Here is a 12,438-nt window from a genome sequence, read left to right as displayed (position 1 = left end):
ATTTTTGACAATATGTCTTAAGGTGTGGAATTAGGAATTGAATATATCACAATAGGTTGTACCCAATGCTTCACTGGTTCAAACATAAAATACTAGAGCATGATTTGCAATATTTGCTTCTTGATCTTCTGGTTGTGGTCATCAAAGTACATAACCATCTGTTTCTAAAGAAATGCCATTAAACTGTAAATCTTCTTTAGGTTCACTTCATCAAATATTAATATTCCTACCTGTTATCATCATCATCATCATCATCATTATCATCGTAAGTGTTAAAGGTTTCAGAAAATGCACCGACTGAATGATATATCAATAGATTGGAAAGATGTGATGGTGATGGCAGTGGCAGATCACACTCTCTACAATGTCTGTAATCTTTTGGGGATAGTCTTTTATTAGTATATACAAGGTGTCCAGTTAAAGGTATAATAATATAAAATTGAATAACTTGAGAAGTATTGGAGATATTTACTTACGGTTTGTTTCTACAAGTAGGGTAACTCAAAATGTTTGTTTACATACCTAATAAAATTTGATATGCACACCATTAGTGGCGCAGCAGACATCTAATCAAAATTCCACTTCTCTCCAAGTGTTCTGCAGCAACGAGGCGTAACATTTGCGATAGCTGCACGAATGCAATGACGCAAATCTGGTAGATCACGAACTGCTGCCTGGTACACTTGATTCTTGACAAACCCCTACAGGAAAAATCAAGTGGCGTAATGTCGGGGCTTCTAGGGGGCCAAGCGATTGATGGACTACCTCTCCCAATCCAGCGATCTGGGAACTCACGATTCAAGAAATCCCTCACAACTTCCGCATAATGGCATGGTGCACCATCTTGCTGAAAGATCACGTCACGAGGAAGTTGTGGCACAACATACTGCTCCAATATGTCTAGATAACGTGTTCTATTACCTATAGGCTCCGCGAAGAAGAATGGGCCAATAACCCTGTCCTTCAACAATCCACACCACACATTCACTTTCGGAGAGTTCTGTTCCAACTCTGTCACTATGTGGCGGGAGGGGGGGTTCAGATCCCCATATGTGGCAATTGTGCTTGTTTACCGTGCCGGAAATATGGAATGTAGCCTCGTCCGAGAAACAGACCAAATCGAGGAATGTCTTGTTTCCATCAATTTTTGCCAGAATTGTCTCCACGTTCTGTAGCGGCCTGTCCTGAGGTTTGATTTTCTGACAAAGCTGCAGTTTGTATGCCCGTAGGTGCAACCTTTTGCGTACTGTCGAATGAGGTAACTATAACAGCCTACTTGCTTGTCAAATTGACTTACGAGGGCTCCGCTTGAAGGACTCGCAGATTAAATCAACAGTAGCCCAGATTCCCAAAGGCGCCTGTCCCATTTCATGATTGTTATGTAAGTGGGAACATCATCAATTGGTAACAGTCCATACTCACGCCGAAATCTATGTTGTACTAGTGTAACGGATTTTATTTCCGTGAGCGAAAGCACACAGAACACTTGCTGCTGTGGAGTCCACATGGTTACTGGCGCGCTTCTCGTGAACAGTGCAGTTACACGCATGCGCATGTGGTACCACCGCCTCCCCAAGCAAACACAGAAAATATTTTGAGTTACCCTAGATATAGAAACAAACCGCCAATAAATATCTCCATTATTTCTTAAGTTATTAAATTTTATATTATTATACCTTTAACCCGAACACCTTGTATAGTATTGATATAATTTCTTGAAGTTCCCTATCTAGATCGGCATTGTTACAAAAGTAACTTTCCGTTGGAGATTTTTAATTCTCTTTTATTTTTAAGATGAGTTTACTCTGATTGATTATTAGCTCTATTTTTTGGTTTACCGGGCGAGTTGGCCATGTGATTAGGGGCGCGCAGCTATGAGCTTGCATCCGGGAGATAGTGGGTTCGAACCCACTGTCGGCAGCCCTAAAAATAGTTTTCCGTGGTTTCCCATTTTCACACCAGCCAAATGCTGGGGCTGTACCTTAATTAAAGCCATGGCCGCTTCCTTCCCACTCCTGGGCCTTTCCTATCCCATCGTCGCCATATGACCCATCTATGTCGGTGCAACGTAAAACAAATAATAATAATAACTTTTGGTTTATCACAAGCACTAGAATATACTATTGTTTATTATTAAGTAAAACAATTTACATATAATTGTGAATACAAGGAAATTTGCTACTTAAAAGGATGGTAGTTCTGCAGAAAATTTGCAGGTGAAACAGGTGAAAAAAACACATTAAAATTATGTGAAACAATATCTGAAGTAGTGTAGAGGAGAGATGCTTGCCTGGGACCGACAAAATAGGTTAATTAAAACGGAAGCACTGTAAATCTTAGATTTGCCACCATTTTCTGTGTTCCTAATGGGTAGCTAAGGTCAGCTGTCATGAAGACTAGTTTTCCATTGCTCCAATAGACTTCTCATCATGCATACCCACAAGGCTGCCACCTTCATTGAAATAAAGGAAACCATGCAGTTTCAAACTCATAGTGTGTGCTGGGTGTGTTAATTCTACATGTTTACCATGCAACAGTTGGACAACAGGCAATGATATGATGATAAACCGGGTGGAAAGTAAGGGTATGAGTTTCACAAGGAGGAAAAGTCCTCTCATTTTTAATTACCGCATTGATGGGGTGGAAGTTCCTTATGGAGATCACCGTAAGTACCTAGGTGTTAACATAATGAAAGATGATCATCAGATATCTTCACATAGTTATGAGGATATTTAGGGGTTGTTAAGGATGTAAAGGAGAAGGCATGTAAATCTGCTAAAGCTCCAGTTAGAGTATGGTTTTTGTGTATGTGACCGTCACTAGGATTGCTTGATTCGAGAACTGACAAAAATCCCAATAAAAGCAGCTCAATTTGTTCTGGGTGATTTCTAACAAAAGAGTAGCATTTGAAAATGTTGCAAAATATGAGCTGGGAGGACTTGGGGAAAAGTAGATGATCTGCCAGAGTTAGTGATATGTTCTGAGCTGTCAGTGGAGAGATGATGTGGAATGGCATTATTAGACGAATAAGTTGAGTGGTGTTTTTAAAAGTAGGAATAATTACAATGTGAAAATATACAATTTTTCAATATGGTTAGAATATCTGTGTTATCTGTTTAAGCTCCCCAAGTCAGCAATCACATTGCCTTCAACATGTATTCGACCAGCAAAAATGTATGCATTTATAAATCTACGAGGCTAAGTCAATAAGTATCTGCAATTTTACTCTAATTGTCTTTAGGTTGGCTCTATAGCGTTGTGTGCTCACCAGCCGCTAGATGGCACCGTTGTCTACGTCTGTGGTAGAATTCAGCGTTATCAAATCAGTACAGCTTTTGCTGTTGTGACGTAAAAATGGCCGTGCCAGTCTCTGTTTGCATCAAGAGAGAACAGCAGAACCATGACTAATGTGCATATGGATTGCCGTATCATCAACAGTCACTCGTCTGTTATTCAGGATCATATCACGCACTTGTTCAATATTGGCATCAGTTACGGGTGCAGATGGATGCCTGGATCTTTCCTCATCCTTCACACTCGTGCGACCCCTTTTGAACTGTTTATTCCACTGGTAAACACTTCACTGTGGCAAAACATTATCCCTGTATTGTGCTGAAAACCATATGTATATCTTCCTTCACATTAACAGAAATTAGTGAAGCCTCGTTTAAGTTGCTCTGAACATACGTAGCAATTCCATATACCTCATGATAATTTGCACAAAAAGCAGTATATCCAAGAATTCGACCTCTGCTTCGGAATGTTCTTAACTTGAGAACGTTGGTTAGCGACCATGGAGCTCATAGCTGAGCCGTGGCTTTGCTTCCACTACTGTCAGTCTCCTCACTTTCATCTATACTATCCGACCTCCCATTGTCAACTCTTCTTCTTTTCTAAAACTGATGGTACTAGGTCTGAGGCTTAGGGAGCCTTACATTTTCACGCCCTTCACTTTCTTTGGTCAATATCTTCATTTTAGAAGTGTTGGATTCCTTCCATTTCATTAGTGTCATATAGAGGATGGTTGCCTAGTTGTAGCTTTTCTTAAAACAATCACCACCACCTCCACCTCACTTTCGTCCATTCTATCCAATGTTCCTTGGTCAATTCGTGTTCTTTTCTGACCCCGATGATATTAGAGCATTCAAAGCCTAGGGATTTTTACATTTTCATGCCCTTGTCTTTCCTTGGCCGATACCTTCATTTTCCAAAGTGACGGATCTGTTCCGTTTTTTCTCTGTGATTAGTGTTAATACAGGATTGTTGCCCAGTTGTACTTCCTCTTTAAACCTCCTGCAGGTGGGGGCAGTAGAATAACACCCACAGTATCCCCTGCCTGTTGTAAGAGGCAGCTAAACGGGGCTCGTGGGCTGTGAACTTTGGAGCATGGTGACTGCGGCACCCTTAGCTGATTCCTGGCATTGCTTCCACTTGTGCCAGGTTCCTCACTTCTATCCTATCTGACCTTCTTAGTCAACTCTTGTTCTTTTCTGACCCCAACAATATTAGAGGATTTGAGACATAGGGAGTTTTTCATTTTCACACCCTTCGTGGCCCTTGTCTTCCTTTGGCTGATGCCTTCATTTTTCAAAGTGTCCGATCCTTTCCATTTTTTCCTCTGTGATTAGTGTTGTTTGGAGGATGGTTGCCTAGTTTTACTTTCTCTTAAAACAGTAATCCCCACCACCACCACTTTGATACAGGTTATATAGTCAACAACACAATTTTCTGTAATGTAGTACCTTTTGAACATATGAACAACAGGCTTTGTTCCTATTAGAATGAAGGGTGAATTTGTTCAACATATCCATTATGAACCCATACTTACCAACAAGCAAGAGCCTGGATGACAGCAAAGACAATATTTATGATCTACTGTAGTAAATCTACCAGAGTTTGCCTACTTACGACATTAAATTGATCACTGGTGATTTGGCCACAAAATTTTGAGAGAAAGGAAACTGGAGCCTGCATATTGAAATGGAGGGCCTCCATTCCAACTCTTAGGGCTGGTTTACACGGGTAGAGTAGCGAGGCGAGTAGAGTGGATAGTAGAGCTACTAGCATCGTGTAAACGACCGGGATAGTAGCAAGTAGAGTAGAGTAGTTAGTAGGCAGTAGAGTAGAGTGGGTTTCCGCTGCGGTAAAGTAACTCTACCACTATCCTTCCCCCTCCACCGGAACCGAGCTCCGAGAGCTGGCGGAGAAGTCCGAGGACGTTCGATTTTTCAGCTGACGCGTCATTCGACTGCTGTATTTGCATGTGTGTACATACAGTGGTATTACGTCGAGCGTTTATTTGGCGGCAAAATAAAGTGGACGGAAGAAGAAACTTGCAAATTTGTGGAGCTCTACAGCGAAAAAGAATGTTTATGGAACATAAACAGCGTTACTTATAGAAATAAGAATATGAGACGGGCGGCGGAAGAGGACTTGATTGCGAAAATGGGTAAAGAGGGTTTTGGGTTAACGGAACTGAAACAGAAAATAAAAAAATGACGATGTACATACAATCAAATACTCATGAAAATACGAAGATCCAAGAAGTCTGGAGGTGGTGCCGCAGACATCTACACTCGAAGATGCAACATAAAATATAAACAAGTGTCAGCTGGATTTTCACTTAATATGAAGATTTCTCAAGTTTCAATGTTACACAGCGTGTTCATCATGTGTCTCGACATGTTTAAGTTAGGCAATACAATGGTGCAGGACTGTGTACATTAATCATATTAATAACATACAGAGGGATCTTCTACACATCACTTGCCACTGCCGTTAATTTTCAGCAATAACAGTAATTTCCCCAACAAATTGAATAGTTCCATATGTTGTTTGGAATATCCAAAATAATTATTGTTTACAGTACAGTGTCAGATCTAGAAGCTTAAGCTCTACACCTGGGCCGTACAAGCAACGAAAAAAAAATGATAATAATAATAATAATAATAATAATAATAATAATAATAATAATAATAATAATAATACACCTCTGTGTCATTCATCGACCATTATTTTCCCCTGTGTGTTGGGGTGGCAGAGTAACATCCACAGTATCCTCTGCCTATCGTAAGAGGTGACTAAAAGGGGCCCCAGGGGTACTTACATTTTTTAGAAAAGGCCCTTGTCTTTCTTTGCCCGAAACCTTCATTTTCTCGAAGTATGGGCCACCTTCCATTTTTTCCCTCTGATTAGTATTAATAGAGGATGGCTGCCCAGTTGCACTCCCTCTTAAAACAGTAATCACCACCACCACCACCACCTTTTCCTTCATTGTTTTCAACACTTATTGATTTTTAATGAACCTTTCCACATTTTCTTGGCTGGGGAAAGAACCACCATCATAAAATATCATCAACATCAGCGCTGTGGAGTCTTTTTTAAGTCATATAGCAACAGAACGTCAAAGATAGCGATTGGCTACTTCGCTATATTTCAGATAAAATTCTGACACATTTTAATTTATGATTTTATAAATTTGGTGAGCCAAGTAGTCAATACTACAAGTATATAACATTGCGTATCGTGTAATCGCGTGGGGGCGTGATGTAATATATTAATCTATGCTAAGTAAGGCATCTGGGAGTACATGACTCAGTCATACGTGTGGAGCATGAGTTCATATTATTTTCGGAAAGTGTATCAGAGACCGTTCATCATACTCGCCCACTTTCTGAAGGGAATGGAGATAAGTAATTTAATTTCCCTGCGATGAGATTCATGACCAAATTAATCTCTAATGAAACTAAATGAGTGAATTAACAGTCGTAATATTTAATATCGGTAAAATAAAGTTTCTTATATAAGTAAATGCCGTCTTCTGGCCTCATAATAGAACTAAGCCCCGGTAATTACTACCAACTGAAAATTTATTTTAACTAGCAGCAGGCAATATACCTACTTTAATTTTATGTCGTCCGGCTGCATGGATACATGATTAGCATGCTGGTCTGTGGTCCAATGGGTCCAGGGAGTCCCAGGTTCGACTCCTGGCCGGGATTTTCACTTTCATTTGTTAATTCCTATGGCTCGGGAACTGAGTGTTTGTGCCGTCTTCAGCATTGGACTTCATGGGTTCCAAAAAAAAGGGCGTATTTCTATTTTTCATCTATTCACATAATTCAATCGATTATCCATCCGACACACTTACACCGAAAAATGTATTCATGACGCAACCGATTATTCTACGCGATATAACTGAATGATATTTGAAATTCATTTGATTATTTATTCCATTATTTAAATAACCGGATGGAAGCTATTTGATTTTTAAAAAAAAATCCAATTATATCATCACTAGTAGGGTGGGCACATATCCATTCAAAGAAGAACTGGTCCTGCTCGTGAGGTTTGAGACTGGCGCAGATAGAGAAACCTATTCTTGCTAATCCTCTTCTTAGAATTCGTGAATTTTGATACTCGTGAGTTTTGAGACTCGTGGGTTCTGAGACGACACACTGATGGCCAATGGGTATTCTTTCTATAACTTTTGAAATGAATTCTGTAAAATTCCATTCGGATAAGATTTAGGTTTGCTGAAATACACACACACACACACACACACAAAAAAAAAAAAAAAAAAAAAAAAAGGAAATAGAAACATCACTACAGTCTAACTGGGGAAAGGAGTACCTCACCCCTTCACCGTGGAACAAAAACCTTCGCCAGAATTATGATCTATAATTAGATTGGAGTTCGTTCATATAGTTTTATCTTAGAAATCACCACTACAGTATTTACAGACGAAGACTAGTAAAATCCTGAGGGGATGATTACACTGTCGTTACTTTCTGTACAATAATGAATAAAGTCATAACAATTCAATCGTTTGTGTTCCTGGGTTAAAATACATGCTTGTACTGCCAGGCAACTGCTCCTTCATTAACAAAATGATTCCTGAGACGATCCCTCATGTTCTTGGCCAACTGTGTCGAGTTTGTTCCCCCATATTTCTCCAAATTGCCAAGTTCTCTCAGAATTAATGCCGATGCCCCGAGTGTATCTCTCCTACTAAGCCAGCCTCTTACCCATTCCCTTTTTTCCTCATTTACTTCTTCTAACGCTTCACTAACCTCTTGCAGTAATATGTTTGTAAATGTCTTTAAACACTTCCTTACAATGTGCTTACGTCTTGACATGGTGCTACTACTGTACTCTACTCTACTGTATGACTCTACTCCCGTATGAACGATATGAGTGTCAACTCTACCAGACAGCGGTAGAGTAGAGTAACGTGGCTACTCTACTAACTACTCTACTCGCCTCACTACTCTACCCGTGTAAACCAGCCCTTAATATGAATGGTACCAAAGTTAGGTAGTTTTTCTGTCTCATGTAATCTCAATGCCAAGAGTATAACAATTTGTAATATGGAGGCCCACAAGACAACATGGATATCGCCACATGGCAACACCAAGAACCAAAATAGTGTACCAGTGCAGAAGAGACATTGAAGCAGCGTCATAGATGTGCACAGCTACCGAGGAGTGGACTGTAACTCTTGTCATATACAAAATAAGGCAACGATTAGCTATGTGTTTCCTTTTCATGCCTATCGTGGTCCTTGTCTTTGTCCTGTACCTTCATTTTTTGAAACCTCCTGTAGGTGGGGGACGCAGATGAAGAATACATCCATGGTATCCCCTGCCTGTCATAAGAGGCGACTAAAGGGGTCCCATTTTTATTATTTATAAATTTCATTTTCCGTATTGACAGGTTCAAAGTATAGATAAGAAAAGTGTTTTTCCACCAATCAATACACAATTTATTTTAAATAGATTAAACTAGTACCGGTTTCGGCTCTTTAACAGCCATCATCAGCTAGTACATGGTTTGTTTCCAGCCATTAGACAATTCACAAGTTGTTATTGTATTAGACATCTGGATGTCTAATGGGGGATGGAAATGTATACAGTAGCATGTAATTAAAATATCAGTAGTCAAAGTAAAAAGTTACAATAAGTTAGAACATGAGTATGTAGGACATATTAAAACATATGGGTCATAATATAAAAATTTAAAAAGCTATAACACATTAAAATTTGGAAGAGGTCGATGCAGAAAAAAGAAGAATTTATGAAGAAACGGCGGACTTCTACAAGCAAAAATATAAGCTCTCATCCATTTCTGTAATCGGCTTGATGTTAGGTGCTCGAGGAACAATACCTGCATTTTTTGTCAACTTCTGCAATACCTTTGGGCTAAATAGAGATTTTATCTATAACATCGCCATTACCACACTCAAGAAGTCCATCATGATCTTCAAGAACCATGCTTGCGGACCTCAAATAAATGTTTGACATGCCTCACTCGACTGCCTACATTTAACATCATACGAACACATTATCTATTGTATCCACATCCATTATTGTTGTGAAGGTACTCTTTGTCTTTGGGCAACCTGCAGCTGTTGCAGGAAGATTATATAATAAAAATAATAACTTGTTAAAAAATTTTAGTTCATATTACATAGGTTCCATTCTTCTATCTTCTGTGTAGTTCCTTTGCTTTTATGTTATGTTGATTTTAGCTGTGTATGGTAATCTTCGAGAAAGTTCTGAAGCTGGTATGCGTCATATTGATATGGACCTTTGTCATGAAGAAATTTTTTGTATTCCAACTTGTGATGTACTCTGGTAAGTTTTAATATAGTAAACAGCAGGTCTTGAGTTTGAATTAGAAATAGTTGGTGGCAACACCTCTCTCGTCTACGTTTGTGGTTGTAGTTTTAGTTGTTGTGGAAGTCTTGTGCCGATGTGTTTCAAGGCTTGTTGTGTTGTTGTTGTTGTCGGAGAGGTTATGGGCTCTATTATTTCACCCAGCCACTACACTTATAATCTTGATATTGCACTTATAATGTGAAATCACACGCAATTAGTCCACTACGAAGGTCACACACAATGAATCTCACTACGAAGGTCACAAGAACAGAGTTGAGCATCAGGTCTATGTACACATCTTAAGTAACGCGTAACATAACAAAGGAAGTGCGCAGAAGCAAAAAACAGTGGAAGCAGGAGTATGTAACGGTGCAAACAATAAAAAGACAGTAATTTACAAATGAATATGAGAGTCATCCAAATATTGATGATAGCATGTATTAGAGCAGGAGACATATCGGTAAGCAAGCAGGAGACATTGGTGGGGAGAGCTTTCTGAAGACTGATAAGACGAGAAATAAAAGCCGGACGAAAAGACTCATACACAGGGCATTGGAATAATAAATGATTTACATCTGCACTCAGAGTACCACATAGACAGGAGAAGTGGGGGGAGAGGTTAAAACGATGTTTATACAGAGGAGTAAGAGCATGATTAAAGCGAAGACGAATAATGTTGGTAATATGACGTCGAGAATAGTTACCATGCAAAGTTGTTCAAGATTACTCATATACAGGGCGAAAAGCAGACCACTTAAAATGTCTCCCTGAGGAACACCGACAGATGACAGACGACAAGGAAGAGAAGAATAAGCGGATTTAAGTGAAAGTTTCCGATACGTAAACAAATTACGCAAGATGTGGAGAAAATGAGCAGGAAAACCCTTCTGTGCGAGATTAGTCCAGAGAAGATGAAGTGATATGGAGTCAAAAGCTCCTCGTATGTCCAAAAAAATAGCAATAAGACAATCCTTACGAATTTGCGCTAATAAAATATCTATAAGTAAAATGTTAATAGCATCTTGAGCACAACGACCTTTAAAGTAGGCGAATTGATATTTGGGAACCAAATTATAATATTCAAGAGACCACAGGATTCGTTGAAGGAGAATTTTTAAAAACGTCTTGCGGATACACGAACCAAGGACCATCCCTCGAAAGCTGGTAGCGTCAGTTTGAAGTTGACCAGCTTTGGGGATAGGCACTAAAAAAAAATCATTCCAAGAGGTAGGAACAGAAGTAGTGAGAAGTATATTATTATAGAGGGCTAATAAAGCTTGTTTAGCACGTAGAGGGAGAATCCGGAGCATATCATATGATATATAATCAGGGCCTGGAGACGAACTCGTAGCATTACACAAGGTGGCCTCAAGTTCAGAAAGGTGTATAGGTTTGAGTAATACAGAAAAGCGGGAAGAGCATGGAGACAGGGGAATAGTAAAGTCGGGCACGACATAATCAGGAGTGAGGGAGTTGAGAAAGAGAGATAGAATCTGTGGAGGGGTGACAGAGGGTGGAATGTATTGAGAAGCTCGGGTAAGGGAACGAATTGCACTCCATAAGTGAGAAGACGAAGTATGAGCGTTTAGGGAGGAAATAAAGGATCGCCATGCAGCACGGCGTTTAGAAAGAAAAACTCGTCTAGTGTAAGCAATATGTTGTTTAAGATGGAAATAATGATGGGGGGCTAATGTTTTCCTATATATCCGGAATAAACGGCGTCGTTTAAGAACCAGATTATGGCACTCTGAATCCCACCATCGTAAAAAGGAAGAGGGGCGAGCAGAGTGAGAAGAAATAGGTTTATAGGGATGGTAAAGATCGAGATAATCTTGTATAAATTGAAAGAGAGTAGAAAAGGACAAAATAGTATCCGAAATAAGCTCAATACAATGGGTAACATAAGAAATAAAAGATACTCTATCAAAGTGACTGAGGGAGCGAACATTACTGATACATGTAGGAGCGGAAGAAGAACTAGTAAACCTACCAAGACCATACGTAAGAATAATAGGGAAATGGTCGCTAGAATGTGTATCAGTAAGACGGTGCCAAGTTACAATCGAAGCCATTGCAGGACGACATAATGATAAATCCACAGCACTGGGAGGAGAGCCGGGGGGGTGAGTGAGGCGCGTGGGAGAACCATCGTTTAAAATGACAAAGTCATGCGATTGGGAAGCAGTGAGGAAATAAGAACCCAGGGAAGTATCACTACTGCTTCCCCACATAGAATGATGAAGATTGAAGTCCCCTAAGAGGAGAAGCTCGTTATGAGAAGAAAATTGCTGCAAGAATCGACACCATTGAATGTGAGAAATAGAAAGATCTGGAGGGCAATAAAGGTTTATAATGGAAAGGCGATTATATGAGATACCAATAACAAACGTATGGGGTAGACAATACGAGATATGAAGACGTTGATAGGATAAACTATGGTGAATAAATAAAGCAACACCACCGTAACCAACACCATCACAGCGTTCAACATTAAAGCCATTTAAATAAAACTCAGAGGATGGGGAAAACCAAGTCTCCTGTAATGCTATAACGAATGGGGAAATTTCATTTATCAAAAATTGTAACTCATACCGTTTAGAAGGAATACTCCTAGCATTCCACTGCAGGATACGTAGCATCTAAAGAGAACATAGTGTGCACACAGTCACGAAGCTTATAAAGTGTATGAGCGACATGTGGCTGGTCCCCTAATAATTGAATAAGTTGTAGAAATAGTTGATGAATACCACTTTGGAGATACGCCTTTTGGCGTAGCACA

This window comes from Anabrus simplex, chromosome 13 (genome assembly GCF_040414725.1).
Source record: "Anabrus simplex isolate iqAnaSimp1 chromosome 13, ASM4041472v1, whole genome shotgun sequence".
Classification (NCBI taxonomy): Eukaryota; Metazoa; Arthropoda; class Insecta; order Orthoptera; family Tettigoniidae; genus Anabrus; species Anabrus simplex.
Note: the sequence above shows the minus strand (reverse complement) of the source record.